The sequence below is a fragment of the Octodon degus genome, unplaced genomic scaffold (genome assembly GCF_000260255.1).
Source record: "Octodon degus isolate 3935 unplaced genomic scaffold, OctDeg1.0 scaffold00484, whole genome shotgun sequence".
Lineage (NCBI taxonomy): Eukaryota > Metazoa > Chordata > Mammalia > Rodentia > Octodontidae > Octodon > Octodon degus.
Window position 1 is genome coordinate 48487 of NW_004525060.1, and position 6219 is coordinate 54705.

Here is a 6219-nt window from a genome sequence, read left to right on the forward strand (position 1 = left end):
TATATATATTAGAACACTATTCAGTTAAATAAAGTAGTGACTTGTTGCCATTTGAGATAATGTGTAGAGCTGCAGATGGCACAGAAGTGTTATATATTCAGTAGAAACTATATTGAAAATTTTGAATTTGATACTTTCCTGGACTCAAGATAAGATGACTATACTCTCTCCATGCTGGGCAGCAGCAGCAGCGAGATGCAGTTATCAATAAGCTGCTCTATCACAAGGAGAAGCAACAGATTCTCTAGGGCAGTGTGATGGTGAGCCTCTTAGAACCTTCAATAGCAAGGACTCCCAGCATGTGTGCCATAGGTTCAACACCACCGCTCTATAATGTACCCTGCTGTTAAACTATCATGTTATGAAAGTTGCATATGCAAAATGTATTTGCAACCTACTGTATTTGAAACTTATGGTGAGTTCACCAGTTGTAGCTACATTATTATTTGAGGAACAGCTATACTAATTTCTCATTCAAATTGTCTCTCATGTCCATTCTTCACTGTCACATAGATCTCAAAGAAGATAAAATACATGAAACTGAATTCAATAGGGCCATATAAAATACAAGGTGTGATATGTAAGGCAAAATTCCACCACTCCAGCTGTTCTAATTTTAATTGGTCTCTGATTTTTTTTCCCCTTAGAAGTTCGCACTCTGGAGTTTAGGAGTACTGTAATGGCCCACATGAGTTTTCTACTTAAGTTTTCACAAGGGTGAAAAATTTTAAAATCTCATCAGAAAATTTTCTCTATCTCATGAAAGTATCCAATAAATGGTCCAATGTTAAGCTGTAGTTAATGATAGAAATATAGGTGGGTCACCCAAAGCCTAGTTAAACCCTTTTATCATTGCAGCAATAGATACCACATAAGGACCTGGCCTATAGTGATATTAACTGTAAAACACATGGATTTTCTGAAAGTTAAAGAATATTCATTTCCTGAGAAACTATAAGTAAAAATCTCTTTTAAAAATATATATGTACCATAGAAAGAAAATTACACTAAAATGTCTAAATAATATTTAGACACTAGTAAATAAAATTTGATCTCCTATAAAAGCAAAATTTGCTAACATCTGAAAGATACTATGTGTCAGGAAAATAATGTACATTGACTCATGTGTACAGTATGTCATCAGCTACATAAGAAAAGTGCGTTATTAGTACAAATTTGTACATGAGAAAAATAATATTCAAGGATACTGAATGATCCTACTCAACAGGTAGTAGGATTTAATTCAGAAATGATAGTCAATCTCACACTTTTAGGGGAAAAAAAGAATGAAGAAAGGTTGGAAGAGAAGAAAAGGAAAAATGAAAATAAAGGTATAAAGAAAAATATAATGAAAGAAGGATGAATGAAAGAAGAGGACAGGTTGCAAAGGAAGAATCTAATGCCAACAGTCGGTCATGGACTCCTGGAGGCTGGGGTACAGCTAGACAACTATGAAGCACTTCCTAATCCAGAAGCAGCCTTCTCATGGCTGTCCTTAACTCTTCTGATGACCTGTTGTCTCAGGACTATGCTAGAGAAAGTAATTCAATATATTTGAATTTCATTTGCCACATTGATCTCTTATTTCACATGAATTCCCTGGAAATGGGATCTTGATTTTGTTGATTAAAATTGTATCAGAAGCAATAGATGAAACTTTTAGCCAACATTTGCCTTTTTTATGAGTGAGAATTTTATAATCTTCAGAGTCCACCAGAAAACAGATATTAGTGAAAATTAAAGTGAAAAGACTTTAACTTGTTACCATGGAAACAATATGGATCTACACCCAAGTTTACCGTATCGAGGCACAAACATAATGTTAGTTAGTTAAATACTGTATATAGCTATGTAAATTAGCTTCACATCATTTTGTGCATAAACACAATCATTTCTTGCCAATAGGCAAATTTCTACTCAAAAGGAGAAGTATTACTTGATCTTTTTTTATAAAGTATATGAAATGAAATGAGATATGCAATCTGAGCTCTCAATAAGCTATCTCTGAGAGTCCTGGCACAAAATCACACTACTGAGCTCTAGCTGTTGCCCCTATGCCACAGCCCTGATCAGAAAAGCCCAAATCACAGGGGAAGCAGCCCCAGGATTGGAAATTGGTCCAAAATAATAAGAAATAAATGAAAATACAATCTGAATTACATACATGAATAAAAGCCAAAAGAAATGCACTTCAATAATTTGTACCCAAAAGTGCACATTATATACTTAGAAACATCAACTATTTTATCTATAGAAAATTGACAAATTCAGTATTTGTTGTATAATATAGATCTCCTCTTTGTTGCTTGATTGTACCAGTAGCACAGTACTCTCTTATTTATAAGATATCTTTGAGTGTCAGTGTGATTCTGCAGAGTTCATGTCTGCAGGGAATCAAGAAGCCAAGTTCATGCCAGCAGGGAGTTGAGTTCAAACTGGCAGGAGATACACAGTGTTACAAGTTGAATAAATTGGGTTCCAGCCTCACAGCCAGAAAACAACCTGAACTTCAGTGGAATTAAAGGTGCAGTCTTGCTGAGATTATCCACTGTTCCACTGTAAAGCGATGGCTGGCTTGCTAGGGGTAATCAACATAGATCTGGACTCTAACTGCTCACTTTGTCTACTAGTGACAGCAGACACATGGCTTGAAGTGGATTTTTTTCTTCTTTTGTCCTCCATCCTTGTTTCTAATCTCTTCTTCTTTTTCTATTTCCTCAACTCCTTTTACATTTTTCTCCCCTGAGGATAAAACCACCATCCTGAATGCTTATTTATTATATACAGTTATTTTGCATGTTTTAGATTTTGTTATACAGCCAAAATCTAGTTCATACAGGTAAAGATGGTAAATTTATAGTTATTACAGTTTGCTATTTTGTAGGTTATGTTCAATGCTATTGTTACTGTTGATTTTACTACTTTAGCTAAGGTGAAATAATTTTTCTAATCTGTTGCTCATCATGACATGCCAAAAGGAAGATTGCCAAGAGATCATAAACAATAATATAGGGCAGTCCCAAAGAGCCAGGGGCCCAGAAGGCAACAAATTATCATCCCCAATAAGTTGAAGAGGTAGTATCTTTCAACATATTCAAAACTCAAAAGTTAACTACATATGAAAGGCATCTCTGAGAAGTAGTCATTTCCTGAGGGTTGTAAGTACTAATAGCAAAGCTAAATATGATTGGGAATTTGGAAACACCAACCCAGGAATTAGTTGAAAATGAGAAGATACTTAAGAAAAATGAAACTCCAGACTTCCACTCATAAAAGGCAAACCCAGAAGATAATGAGGTGGAATAAGTCAAAAGCCACTCCCCTGGATTTTCTGAAGTGGTAATCATGAGTGCAACAAAGCAGATGAATGAATCTCTAGAAAAAAAGAAATTAGAATTTCTCAGGTAACATTATGAATAGTGACTACAACAAAACACATGCTTTGTGAATCAAGTGGAGACATAGATTTTTAAAAGGAGGAGCTTAGAAAAATGATGAAAACCAGGAATGCCCAACATAGGAAAGAAATGAAATCTACGAAGGAAGTTCAATCAGATATCCAGTAAATCAAAATTTCCATTGAAAGAATGTGCAACAGAATGAGCAAATGTGAGGAAAGTATTAAAATTGGAGGATAGGATTTCAAGCTAGAGATCATAAAAAGAAAGTTTTCTTTAAAATCAGGAGACCACAAAATATCAATACAACAGCTGCTAGATGATGCAAAGAAGAATAACATAATATTGACCAGAATCAATGAAAAAGCAGGACATAGCACAAATGATATAAAAACTTGTTCATAGAAGTAATGGCAGAAAACTTCTAAAGAAGGGAAAAAGAATTTGACATATAGATCAAAGAAAAATCTGTACCGGGATATTTAATAATGAACATTCCAGAAATTTAACTTGTAAACATAATATTAAAGGCTATTAGAAAAAAATCAAGGATGAGGGAAATCCACCAGAATAACAGCAGACTTCTGAGCATAAATACTCCAGTCATAGAGACTGTAGAATGAAATATTTAAATCCCAAAAAGAAAACAACTTCCAACACAGATTGAAGTATCCTACAAAACTATCTTTTAAAATTAATGTAGAGTATGCAATTATGATAAAGAACACCTGAAGAAATTCATGACCACCAACCAGCATGCATAATTGTTCTGAAGGACAATCTAGAAATCTACAACAAGCACTACAACTCTGTGAGCTCCAACAGAATGAGTCTACCAGGCAAGGTAAGGAATTAAAGTGGAAGAAAAGGGGTGAAACAAAAGACAAATAACACGATAAGGATGTCAATACATATCAATGTTAAATGGTCTCAATTCACCAATCAAAAAACTGGCAGAATGAATTAAAAAGAAACTTATGCATATCCAACAACATGCTGCATGCAACAAATATATTTGATTGAAAAAGAAAGCCATAAGGCACTTCCACCCATGTGTGAGGCGAGCAGAGCTGGAGATGTGACCAGAAGCTGAACTCAGGATCTAACAAGACGGCCAGGCTGTCCCACAGGATCATCAAGGAAACCAGTGTTTGCTAGCAGAGGCACTTCCTGGGATTAAAGCCGAACCAGACTAAAGCAATGCCCGTTATTTTCACGTGGTCATTGCTGGCCCCCAGGATTCCCCCTTTGAAGGACGGAGTTTTAAACTTGAACTATTTCCACCAGAATATTCAATGACAGCAGCTAAAGTATGTTTCATGAACAAAATTTATCATCCTAATGTAGACAAGTTGGGAAGAATATGTTTAAATATTTTGAAAGATAAGTGGTTGGCAGCAATGCAGATCTGCACAGTTCTTCTATAGATCCAGACTTTGTTAGTGTTCTTAATCCAGATGACCCATTGGCAAATGACGTAGCAGAGCAGTGGAAGATCAATGAAGCCCAAGTCATAGAAACAGCTAGAGCATGGATTAGACTATCTGCCATGAATAATATTAAAGTCAGTCCAATCATCAAGTTTGTGTCACTTCTCCGGTTCTGCCAAGACTTCTTCCTTTTTTGTTTGCATTTAATGGACACAGTCTTAGAACATTATAGAACAAAAATCCAGACATTTTCAGTCCTTTGATGATTACATACAAATTAACAAACCTATATCTTGTCCCAATTCACTATTGTAAAACATTAGCAGAGATTAAAGTTTCATCTGAATTGTTGTGAACAGTTTAAAAGCAATGGCTCCATTGACAAATAAATACTCAGACAAAGGTCTGCTCTCTAGAATTTATAAAGAACTAAAAACACTAGGGCCCCAAAAATTAAAGACCCAATCTGGAAATGAGCATCCAAGATGAGCACACACTTCTCAGAGGATAAAATTAAAGAAGCAAATAAATATATGAAAAATTGCTCTGCATCACTAGCCATCCACGAAATGCAAATTAAAACAACATTGAGATATCATCTCACCCTAGAGAAAATGGCTATCATAAAGAAATCACCCAACAACAAATGTTGGAGAGGCTGTGAGGAAAAAGGAACCCTTCTCCACTGCTGGTGGGAAAGTAGACTGGTGCAACCATTATGGAAATCAGTACAGAGACTCCTTAGAAAACTTACACTGCAAATCCCATTTAAACCAACTATTCCTCTACTGGGAATTTTCCCGGAGAATCTGAAAACATCATATCATAGGGATATATGTGTGCCTATGTTTATAGCAGCACAATTTGTGATAGCCAAATCTTGGAAACAACCAAGATGCCCATCACCTGAGAAATGGTTGAAAAAGATGTGGTACTTTTACACAGTAAAGTATTACTCAGCTATAAAGAATGATAAACTTAAAGCCTTTATGTTGAAGTGGATGCCACTTGTACATATACTCATAAGTGAAATAAACCAAACACACATGTGTAAATATCGTATAGTCTCCCTAGTATAAGAACTTAAAAGAAGAAATACAAATAGAAAAGTATAATACAAGTAAAAGGAAAGCAGGATCTCGAGGACTAACTAATCAAAAGAGTGAAAGGAGAAGAGCTAGGAAGCATGACAATGTCAAGCCATACAGTTATATGTAGAAGATGGTCAATCCTGAGAATCTTCAGAAAATTTTTGAATCTAGCAATTAATTGGAAAGATTCTCACCCTAACTAACTATATATACTAATACCTGTGAACTAAACTTCACCTACTGCACTGAAGATGGTAATTTGTAATAGTAGTTTCATGCATGAAGTGCCTGTCATTCTGG

The 6219-nt window shown here is 35.2% G+C and overlaps 1 pseudogene; it reads left to right on the plus strand.

The window, feature by feature from the left end:
- Positions 1 to 4154: 4154 nt before the first annotated feature.
- LOC101576639 lies at positions 4155 to 5091 on the plus strand (annotated as a pseudogene).
- The last annotated feature ends 1128 nt before the right edge of the window (positions 5092 to 6219 follow it).